Here is a 12,662-nt window from a genome sequence, read left to right on the forward strand (position 1 = left end):
CCTGAAGAAGCTCATGGTCTAGTCTATATTTCAGCACACCCCCCTCACAACCAGGACAGATAATATTCACATGCTCAGCATTCTTGCAGGGTGGAAGCAAAGATAAGGAAGACTGTGGCTTACACCCAGTTTCCTGACCTATCATTTGTAACTCTACCCCTATCTCTGCAAAATATATTGAAATATAAGTGTACAGGAGTGACATTATATAAGTAACCTGACTCCACTCTATTTTAACGGGGGGAGGAGGGGTGAGTAAATTGTTTGCAAACTTCAGTATTTCCACTTTTATTAGTACAAATAAGTTACAGTACATCCCAGTGCTGACGAAGACATAGCAAGATGACTCAACACTACGGTGTAGAACCTCCAGTCTCATGGAGGAGCCCTTAGTTGTCAGCTACTTCCTTTCTAGCCCTTTAGACATTCTAAGAGAGCTTTGCCTCCTCAGTCTTTTCTTCTTAAGGCCATCATGGCATTGCTAGACTCCACAGTGTCAGGTGGATGTTACGTTTCCTCAATATCTATCTATAAATATGATGGCTGGAACTAAAAATTCTGAGTACTTCACTGCTATTAACACAGCCTAATATTTCCTTAGCTTAGTTGTAGTTACATTGTAACATACATGTATATATATATATGTGTGTGTGTGTGTATATATATATATACACATATATATTTTTAAGAGAGAATCTGTCTACATTGACCAGTATTTAAAGTAAAAAATATTTTAAAAAGTAATAAATTAAAGAGAGAGAGAGAAAGATCTGTCACCCAGACTGGAATGCAGTGGCACCCATAGCACACTGCAGCCTCTAACTCCTGGGCTCCAGTGATCCTCCTGCCTCAGCCTCCTGAGAAGCTGGGACTATAGGTGTGAGCTACCATGCCCGACTGTAACTAATATTTTATGTTTATTAAACAAAAACTATGTATTGGATAGTGTGCTAGATCCTGGGCACTTAAAAAACAAAAGAACACAGTATCTCCCTTCAGGTGGCAAACAGAGCAACGTGGTAAGTGCTACAGTAAAAATACATATATGATTCTAAAGGGCATTATGAGAAGGGGGTATAACCTTTATCTGTGGAGGTCTACCAAGACTTTATCTTATTTTGAATATGTTTATGGAAGAGCATTAAGAGATGACGTTTTCAGCTGGTGCGGGCAGCTCAAGCCTGTAATCCTAGCACTCTGGGAGGCCGAAGCAGGAGGATCGCTCAAGGTCAGGAGTTTGAGACCAGCCTGAGCAAGAGCAAGACCGTCTCTACTATAAATAGAAAGAAATTGGCCAACTAAAATATATAGAAAAAATTAGCTGTGCATGGTGGCACATGCCTGTAGTCCCAGCTACTCAGGAGGCTGAGGCAGCAGGATTGCTTGAGCCCAGGAGTTTGAGGTTGCTATGAGCTAGGCTGATGCCATGACACTCACTCTAGCCTGGGCAACAGGGCGAGACTCTGTCTCAAAAAAAAAAAAAAAGAGATGACGTTTTCTATTGAAAGAAAAGAGTGGCATGGGGATGGAGGGAACTGGGGAAAGGCATTTCAGGTAGGGAAAGAGCATATGGAAAGTCAGGGAGGTAAGACTTAGACTGTTTAGGGAAGAGCTAGTTATTAAGGAGCTGGAATCTGGATATTAAAATAAATGAGAGGGAAATAAGACTAAATCCTGAAAGCCCTCATGTGCTTCTCAATTTGTACATTATCTTGTAGAGACTGAGAAGACGTGAAGTAGATGCATTTTAGAAATATATTCTTCTCTCAAGGAATTGGTAGCTATGGGCACCTTTGGGAAGTGAAACCAGGTAACTAAGAGTCACATACAAGGGGCAGTCTGTTCCCTTGCTTCCCTTTATAACTTTATTATTGTTATTTTATTTTATTTTTGAGACAGAGTCTGGCTCTGTTGCCCAGGCTAGAGTACCGTGGCGTCACCCTAACAGCAACTTCAATCTCCTGGGCTTAAGCAATCCTCTTGCCTCAGCATCCCGAGTAGCTGGGACTACAGGCATGCGCCACCATGCCCAGCTAATTTTCTTCTATATATATTTTTAGTTGTCCAGGTAATTTCTTTCTATTTTTTTTCTTTTTATTCTTTTTATTTTTTTTTATTTCTATTTTTTTAGTAGAGACGGGGTCTCGCTCTTGCTCAGGCTGGTCTCAAACTCCTGACCTTGAGCAATCCTCCCACTTTGGCCTCCCAGAGTGCTAGGATTACAGGCTTGAGCCACCGCCCCTTTGTAACTTTTGATTTTGAACCTTACACATATATTACTACAGAATCAAAAAAAAAATAACTTTTAGAAAAAATTTTAAAACTCTGACTTTTGTGTGGAGGAGAACAAGATCAAAGTGGTGAGAAAACAGGAGATTGCAATCACCTAGTGAAGAAAATGGTGAGGCAGGCACCATGTATGAAAAGGAAAAACTCAAGACCTGTTTAGAAGGTGGAATCAGCACGGCACACAGATTGATGTGGAGAGAGAGGGAAAGGAAGAAAGCTTAATTACCTATCAGGTTTCTGGTGGGATTTGAGGGAAATGGTGAATGGGAGTTCAATTGAAATAATGAATTCCATATGTAACATTAAGGCATCTAGAAGACATTCAGGTAAAGATATCCATGATGATACTGGTAATACAGGGCTACAGCATCAAACTGAAGTCAGTCTAGAGACCCTGATCACCACTGAACAGATGGCAGATGAAGTAGGGCAATGAGTATGGATGACGTCTGTTCAGTTTATAGAGTTAAGGGATCCAAGGATAGATCACTTCAAAAACATGTTATAAATAAGAAAATCCTATGCAACTGGAGACCATTCTTCTAAGTGAAGTATCACAAGAATGGAGAAACAAACACCACATGTATTCACCATTAAATTAGAACTAATCAAATGACACTTACGTGCACATATGGAAATAAAACTCCTCAGAAATCAAGCAAGTGGGAGAGGAGAGGTGGGATTGAGTAAATTTACACCCAATGGATACAATGCACACTATCTGGGGGTGATGGGCACACTTATAACTTTGACTCAAACTGTAGAAAAGCAATTTATGTAACCAAAATGTTTGTACCTCCATGATACTCTGAAATAAAATAACATATAAATAAATAAATTCATAATTTAAAAGACCCTAAAGCAATGCAAACCTATGAAAGTGACAGAACAGCTATCATTTATATTAGAAGCTCCCCGAGAAGTTACAGTGATTAAAATTAGTTTGTGATTAATTGTCCCCCTAAGCTTAGGTAGATGATTTCTAACTCCCAGTTTGAAATTTGATTTTAGGCTAGGACATTTGCAACCTGCTCATGAGGATGAATTTTAGGTTTCAATTACCCTTGTAGAACAGGCCCAGAACAATTTTCTAGGGAAAATGTTGGCACTGTTCACAAGGACTCCTTTGGCCTGTTTCCATGCGGATGTGGTTAATTGGTCCTGGTGTGGGTTCCTTAGTGTTAATAAGAAAGTATCAACCCCACTCCTCAGCTCATTAACTGATTATCAGGCATATAGATCTATCCATAATCACCATCACAGTATATTCATTGGCCAAAAGATGCAATTCCAAACTCTTTGCTGCTCTATTCTTATCAGTTAAGAGAAATAATATCCTTAGATGGTTGCCTTAAGGATATGATGATAGTCTTAAACTGTATCTTGTAAGATCATCAGAGAGAGAATTCCACTGTCCGGTTTTTGGCTCTCCACTCAGACTAGTAATTTGGTCCCCTTTAAGACAACGTTCTTTAAAAATCTGTCCAACATTTATTTAAGTAGAGAGGCAGAGAAAGAGGACTGCCAGAGCAATGCCCCAGGGAGCAAAAACCCTGACTTCTTAGCAGCTAACAATCCAGCATGCCTTTTGTGGGGTGGGGAGTGTGATCCCCCCTAGTGGTTTGTCACACTATTTCTTTTTAGCCACATCCTGAGAAGAGCTCAGATAAATAGAAATTCCAGTGATGTTTTGGTGCCTCAGAGAAGTGTAGTACCCCTTATAGATTGACTCCGGTGCAGCTGCCCAGCTCAGCTCCTTCTAACCTTGTGCTGTTGCCGCATATCCTCAATGCAGGAATGCACTGGGGGCTGCTCTACAAAGCAGAAATCCAAAATGTTTTCAATTCAGCTGACCAATATTTACACCCTACCTCTAACAAAGAGGTAGTTGCTAAAGGCATGCATTTTATTTATTTATTTATTTTTTGAGATGGGGTCTCGCTCTTGCTCAGACTGGTTTTGAACTCCTGACCTCGAGCGATCCGCCCGCCTCAGCCTCCCAGAGTGCTAGGATTACAGGCATGAGCCACCGCACCATCCTGGGCGTGCATTTTAGTATTCTAACATCATCCCTGGATTTACCATATTTTCCTTCCCTTAAGTTCCTTATTTCCTTGTTTGTTTATTATTTATTTTGCTGGATACTATTATTCTCTAAGCTTCCCAAATGCCTATTTAAAATAGTTGTTTTTTTTTTTTTTTTTTTTTTTTGAGACAGAGTCTCGCTTTGTTGCCCAGGCTAGAGTGAGTGCCGTGGCGTCAGCCTAGCTCACAGCAACCTCAATCTCCTGGGCTCAAGCGATCCTCCTGCCTCAGCCTCCCGAGTAGCTGGGACTACAGGCATGCGCCACCATGCCCGGCTAATTTTTTTTTTATATATATATATCAGTTGGCCAATTAATTTCTTTCTATTTATAGTAGAGACGGGGTCTCGCTCTTGCTCAGGCTGGTTTTGAACTCCTGACCTTGAGCAATCCGCCCGCCTCGGCCTCCCAAGAGCTAGGATTACAGGCGTGAGCCACCTCGCCCGGCCGAGTTTTTTTTTTTTTTTTTTTTTTTTGAGACAGAGTCTCACTTTGTTGCCCAGGCTAGAGTGAGTGCCGTGGCGTCAGCCTAGCTCACAGCAACCTCAAACTCCTGGGCTCAAGCAATCCTACTGCCTCAGCTTCCTAAGTAGCTGGGACTACAGGCATGCGCCACCATGCCCGGCTAATTTTTTCTATATATATTAGTTGGCCAATTAATTTCTTTCTATTTATAGTAGAGATAGGGTCTCGCTCTTGCTCAGGCTGGTTTCGAACTCCTGACCTCGAGCAATCCGCCCGCCTTGGCCTACCAGAGTGCTAGGATTACAGGTGTGAGCCACCACGCCCATCCTAAAATAGATTTTATTAGAACATCTTTAGATTTACAGAAAAACTGTGAAACCAGTATAGAGTTCTTACATACCCATACCAGTTGTCCCTATTACTAACATCTTACATTATGTGGTACATTGGTTACAATTAATAAACCAATATCCATAGGTTACTGGTAACTATAGTCCACACTTCATTCTGATTTCCTTAGTTTTTACCTAGTATCTTTTTTTCTATTCTAAGATCCATCCAGGACACTACATTTAGATGTTTTTATGGGTTGAATGTTTGTGTCCTCCCAAAATTCGGATGTTGAAATTCTAATGCCCCATGTGAAGATGCTAGCACGTGGCTTTGGGAATGAATCAGGTCATGAGGGTAGAAACTTCATGAATGGGATTAGTGCCCTTATAAGAGAGACCCCAGAGAGTTCTCTTGCTTTCTTCCCACCACATTAAGGTACAACAAAAACTCAGCAGTTTGCAACCCAGAAGAGGGCCCTGATCAGAACCCGACCATGCTGGCACACTGGCCTTGGACTTCCAGCCTTCAGAACCGTGAGAAATAAATTTCTGTTGTTTATAAGCCACCTAGTCTATGGTGTTCTGTCATAGCAGGTGAATGAGATAGGAAACAAACAAACTGTTCTTCATACTCTTAGACACTACTCAACACTTTGACACCAAATTCTCCAGCAGACACCAACTGGCTGTCCTATAATTTAATTCAATTCTGACAGTATCTACCTGGAGATAAAGTCAGATCTTATAGGTTAAGTGCTCAGTCCCACAGGACTGCCCCTGCCAACTTCAGATGTCAATCACAAACCCCAGGTAGTGACTGTGTGTGCTTGTGCTTGTGACCAACTGGCTATAAATCAGGGGTTCCCACAACTCCCACTTTATGCTCTACTCATTTGGTAGAGTGCTTCCACAACCCAAGGAAACAATTTCCTTACATTTTCCAATTTATTATAAAAAATATTACAAAAGATATAGATGAACAGCCAGATGGAATAATAGGGCAGGTATGGGGGAAGGGGCACAGAGCTTCGATGCCCTCTCCTCCAAGAACTTGCATGTGTTCAGCAATTCAGAAGCTCTCCAAACCCTATCCTTTTGGGGTTTTATGGAGAATCCATTTCATAAGCATGAGTGATTATATGATTGGCCATTAGTGAGTAACTCTACCTTTAGTTGGCCCATAGTGATTAACTCAACCTCTCCCCTCCCCAGAGATTAGGGAGTGGGGTAAAAGTCTCAATCCTCTAGTCACATGGTTGGTTCCCTTGGTAACCAGCCCCCATCCTGAGGCTATCCAGGAGTCCACCAAGAGTAGCCTTATTAGAACAAAATATTCTCCTATTACCTAGGAAATTCCTAGGAATTTAGAAGCTCTGTGGCAGGAACTTGGGTCAAAGACCAACTATTAGAAGAAAAGATTTTCCTGGTGCTCCTATCTATAAGGGTTTTATAAATTATGTAGGGAAGAAAAGAAATAAAGATCTATTTTTTAATTTTTCTGTAAGGAATATTATTCCTTACATAATGCTGTGGTCTGAATGTTTGAGTTTACCCAAAGTTCTTATGTTGAAACCTATCCCCCAGTGGCATTAAGAGTGGGGCCTTTGGAAGGTGATTAAGTCATGAGAGCTTTGCTCTTGTGAATAAGATTTAACACTCTTATAAAAGAGGTCCCACTGGCTGGGCTCAGTGGCTCACACCTGTAATCCTAGCACTCCAGAAGACTGAGGCAGGAGGATTGCTTGAGGTCAGGAGTTTGAGACTCAGCCTGAGCAAGAGTGAGACTGTCTCTACTAAAAAATAGAAATAATTAGCCGGGAACTACTAAAAATAGAAAAAATAGCCGGGCATGGTGATGCTAACGTGTAGTCCCAGCTACTAGGGAGGCTGAGGCAAGAGGATTGCTTGAACTCAGGATTGCTTGTTTGAGGTTGCTGTGAACTAAACTGACACCATGGCACTCTACCCCGGGCAACAGAGAAAGACTCTGTCTCAAAAACAAAACAAAACAGGCCGGGTGCGGTGGCTCACGCCTGTAATCCTAGCACTCTGGGAGGCCGAGGCGGGCGGATTGCTCGAGGTCAGGAGTTCAAAACCAGCCTGAGCAAGACCCCGTCTCTACTAAAAATAGAAAGAAATTAATTGGACAACTAAAAATATATATACAAAAAATTAGCCGGACATGGTGGCACATGCCTGTAGTCCCAGCTACTCGGGAGGCTGAGACAGGAGGATCGCCTGAGCCCAGGAGTTTGAGGTTGCTGTGAGCTAGGCTGACGCCATGGCACTCACTCTAGCCTGGGCAACAAAGTGAGACTCTGTCTCAAAAAAAAAAAAAAAAAAAAAAAAAAAACAAAACAAAAAAACAAAAGAGGCCCCAGAGAGCTGCTCTTCCCTTCTGTTATGTGAGGACATAATAGGAAGGCACCACCTTTGAGACATTCGAACTTAGCAAGCTCTAAGTTGTATTAAAATGTTTTTTGGTAAACTTCAGAAAGAAAGATATCATTCCTCCAGGGCAAGACTCCTGCAATGTGGGTGGCTTCACCAGCATCAGGCTTCTGCTACGGACACTGGCCAGAGACGCCTAATATCTAGAAGCTTCCCTGAGAACCCCTTCAGGCAGCTACACAGCAGAACGCTATTGACAAGCCACCTCCCCAGTGTCACTGGAACTCCTGGTGGTTTTCCAACAAGTCCCAGAGGCAAGACACATCATCCAGTAAGCAATGCTGCACTTTCTCTGGCAACTTCTGGATCTCAGCCCTGGGGATGAGGAGGTCTTTTCCTTGGGTGCTCTATCTCAGCTCTAGGGGTAGTGACTGCTCCCTATTTCTGCTATTCCTATATTCTACAGTGTCCTTTAACTTTTTTTTTTTTTTTTTTTTGAGACAGAGTCTTGCTTTGTTGCCCAGGCTAGAGTGAGTGCTGTGGCATCAGCCTAGCTCACAGCAACCTCAGACTCCTGGGCTCAAGCAATCCTCCTGCCTCAGCCTCCTGAGCAGCTGGGACTACAGGCATGCGCCACCATGCCCGGCTAATTTTTTCTATATATATTAGTTGGCCAGTTGATTTCTATTTATAGTAGAGACGGGGTCTTGCTCTTGCTCAGGCTGGTTTCGAACTCCTGTCCTCAAGTGATCTGCCCGCCTCAGCCTCCCAGAGTGCTAGGATTACAGGCGTGAGCCACAGCGCCCAGCCATTCTTTAAATTTTAATAGCCAACCCTTCCTTGCCCAAAATCCCTTAAACTTTTTCTGTTCAAATTACTGTGTTGTTTCTGTCTCTTCGTTGAACCCTCACTGATATACCAATTATTTTTATTGAATATTTATATTTTTATACTCTACATGTTATTTCTGATGCTTACATAATGAACTATAATGTTTTAGTCCAATAACTGAGGTTTTTCTTATTTTGCAAATGCTAAGTGCCTATCGATGTGTCTACACAGACTTTTAACATTGTTCTCAACTCAAGATGTTGAAAAATACCAGAAGGCAAAATGTAATACTGTCTTTAAATCTCCATGTAGTTCATCTATTCAGAGCCTGAGCTGTCTCTTTAATATAAAATTTATTAAAAATTCAAAACTGTTCAAAATTTTAAAACTTTTGATGATTTTACTGCATAATAAATATGTTCTCTTATAGAACTTTTTTTGTGTTGGGGGATCAGGAAAGGGCAGATTTGCTCTAGTCGAAATTACTGGAAAATGGCTTGCTATCACATTTTAGATGAGTTAGCCCAGTGCGAAAATTATATACATGAATAGTGTCTTAGATCTCTATATTTTATGAGGTATGATTAGCACTGTGGTTCCACATCCAGGTCATAGATGCGTATGGATTCTATCTAACGAAGGCAAGTTTGCTACAAAAGTAATCTTTCATTGTATAATATCTTTATTAATTAAAGGGATGCATTCCAATAATATTGTCGTCAGAATCTTTATTCAGAGGGAGAAAAAAAAACATCTACCTTGAACAAATAATCTCTCTGTACCTTAGTTTTCCCCTCTCCAAAATAAAAGAGCTATATTATACAATCTCAAGTCTCCTGCAATTTTAAAATCACTGTGCCATGTTGTGCTACCTCAAGGGGTACATTCCCAAAGGCTTCTCTCTCCAGAGCGATCCCTAATGGAACAATACTTCTCTCTGAGGCTTCCTGCTTCTCCTCCCTTGGGGAGCTGCTTCTCTCCAAGGGCTGCTTCCTCAAAGCAGACAAAAACATACCCTGGGAAAAAGAATCCCTAATCAATAAATGGTGCAAGGACCATAAATAGTTTCTGTTTTGACTACGCCTTCTCCACTTTGAGGTGGCTGAATTATATACTACTTTGCCTTCCTCCTATTCACCCAGGATGGTTCTGTTCCATTTGCCACTTGGCCTCTTTCTCCTCAGCTACCTCTAACGCTTGCCTTAACTTGGGGAAGCTGGGCCTTTCTCCTGTAGCATTTTACTAGTTGTATTTTTTAAAGTGAACTTTCCCCTAAATAACTTATTAATTTTATCCATATAGTAATTTAGGAGTTCAAATAATTTCAAACATTTTGAAGGCAAAGAACATACTTTTTACATTTGCCAGCTGTTTATTTGTAGAGTTACATAAATGTAACACTCTGTTAGAATGGAATTCTTTCTGCTTCAGGGAACTACCAAAATAGTCACATACACACATACCCCAAGGGAAATGTATCCAAGAACCTGGTCACAGTTTTTAGAATCCTCAATCAAATCAAGGATACAGAAGGGATCCAAGGAAAAGACTGATGGAAGACATTTCTTGGAAGAGAATCATAAGTGTTCAATTAAATCTCCTTGGAAAATGGGCTTACTACCTTCTAGCTCCAAACCTAATAAAAAGAACTTCAAGAGAACCATTCAGAAAGCTTTGAAATGTGTTCGCTACAATAGTTTTGGTGAAGAGTGGTGAGGGTTGCTGCAGTGAGATCTCCCTGCACTTCAGAATATGTTCAGGCCAGGGATGTGGGCATGTTTCCTGAGGACCAGATGTGGGCCACTCGGGAGAGAGAGCCAGCATGGAATAATTTTGATCATGTCAGGCAAAGAAAACCTCAGGATAAAGGGGCTGAATACCAGGGAGGAATTACAAAAGACTATTTTGAATTGGCATAGGTCCTTAGATACAAGGAAGCCTAAAGGAGCAATAACTTAGCAGGGAACCTCCAAAGAAATCATACAAATGCGCAGAGAGAAAAAGTCAGCTTAATTATCTGTTGGATCCAGAGATTGTGAAGACACCCAGCCTAGAAAGAATCAACTATCTCTTCACCTCTCACCTCTCTTTCCTCCTATCTAATCTTTAATCCCACTGAGAAGTGAAACTGCATCTCCAGGGCCAGCTTCCAGCCCAGAGCAGTTCCCAACTGAAAGTGAGTTAAGGTTAAGTTAACTTTGAGTTTTGACTATAACATAGGTCTGGATGTTTAACTTATTGAAATAGAACTGTTTTTACACTTAATCATGATGAAGACTTTTAAAAAAAAGTTATCTGTGAGTAACCTAAGAATGCATAGTTCAGGTCAAGTCTTCTTCATTCTAGGGCGCTAGGGTATACTCCCACTCTATAAAGATAAGGACACAAAAATAAAAGTTATGTTTTGACCTCAATCCACATACCACACCTATTCTACAAACATGTATACGTGAGAACCATTTTTTATTGGAATTTTCCTTGTCAAAACATCCCTCTACTTACTATACAAGGATGATTTTGGTTCGCTACTTCAATTCTTAGTTCCTGAGGTTATTCGTAGTCTCTGCCTTATGCTTCTCTTAGATTATGATGGAAATTCCTTTGTTAAAAAAAAAAAGAAGCAGCTAAATATGACATGTACTAATGTGAAAGAGAAAGCTCTCTGAAACAAGTTCTTAAGTAATTTTATAATGTATTACTTTGCTTTTCATACATGCATGTATGGTATTACACAGGAAAGTTTCAACTAATTACAGCCAAGGTTAAATTTCGCAACCGATCCCAAACTCAAAAAATACGAAATGATAAGGAGCCATTCAAAGGAGATAAAGCTGTCTTTATCTCTTCTAATCACCTTTTTAAAGAAGGTTCTCCCTTCCATACCATTTACCATGCTCATGGTATCTTCATCATTATGCATTTATCCCTATCTGAAATTATCTATTATCTGCCCTGCCACATACACACATACAGTGCATGCATATGTGATTGAAATCTCTGTCAGAGCAGAGTCCTCATCTGTCTTATTTGCCACTAATATCTCCTAGGCCTAGCACTGCTTCTGACACATAGAGGTCACTAAAGAGAAATATACTTCGTGAATGAAGGGATATATATAGTCAATAAAAATAAAAGAAAACCCTAGACTAGGTAACCTTCCAAAAGTGTCTAGTTTTTTGTTTGTTTGTTTGTTTTTTTTTTTTTTGAGACAGAGTCTTGCTTTATTGCCTAGGCTAGAGTGAGTGCCGTGGCATCAGCCTAGCTCACAGCAACCTCAAACTCCTGGGCTCAAGCGATCCTTCTGTCTCAGCCTCCCAAGTAGCTGGGACTACAGGCATGAGCCACCATGCCCGGCTAATTTTTTCTATATATATTAGTTGGCCAATTAGTTTCTTTCTATTTATAGTAGAGACGGGGTCTCGCTCTTGCTCAGGCTGGTTTCGAACTCCCGACCTCGAGCGATCCGCCCGCCTCGGCCTCCCAGAGAGCTAGGATTACAGGTGTGAGCCACCGCGCCCGGCCTGTTTGTTTGTTTTGAGACAGAGTCTCACTCTGCTGCCTGGGCTAGAGTGCCCTGGCCTCAGCCTAGCTCACAGCAACCTCAAACTCCTGGGCTCAAGTGATCCTCCTGCCTCAGCCTCCCGAGTAGCTGGGATTACAAGCACGTGCCACCATGCCCGGCTAACTTTTTCTATTTTTAGTTGTTTGACTAATTTCTTTCTATTTATACCATGTTTCCCTGAAAATAAGACCTACCCATAAAATAAGCCCTAGCAGGATTTCTAAGCATTTGCACGATATAAGCCCTACCCTGAAAATAAAACCTAGTGATGGGCGTGGCTACGCAACATATGTGCATTTTGTCGTGGAGCGGTAAAAAAGACTAGCAGCCCTTCTCATCTGCCCCATGAAAGCTCTATTGCTCGTCATCAGAGATTGGGGCCAATGGTTTTGGCCCCAATGGTTTTGGCCCCAAAGGAAATAGAGTCGCAAGACATTCAGGATGGAATTCGGGGTTTGGAGAGTTATGATGATGTTCCAGAAGAAGACGACTTAACTATATTTGAATAAATGTAGATTGTTGTACCGTTCTTAAAAAAAAATAACACATCCCCTGAAAATAAGCCCTAGGGTGTCTTTTTGAGGAAAAATAAATATAAGACCCTCTCTTATTTTCAGGGAAACCGGGTAGTAGAGAGGGGGTCTTGTTCTTGCTCAGGCTGGTCTCCAACTCCTGAGCTCCAGCAATCCTCCCGCCTCAGCCTCCCAG

The sequence above is a fragment of the Microcebus murinus genome, chromosome 11 (assembly GCF_040939455.1).
Source record: "Microcebus murinus isolate Inina chromosome 11, M.murinus_Inina_mat1.0, whole genome shotgun sequence".
NCBI lineage: Eukaryota > Metazoa > Chordata > Mammalia > Primates > Cheirogaleidae > Microcebus > Microcebus murinus.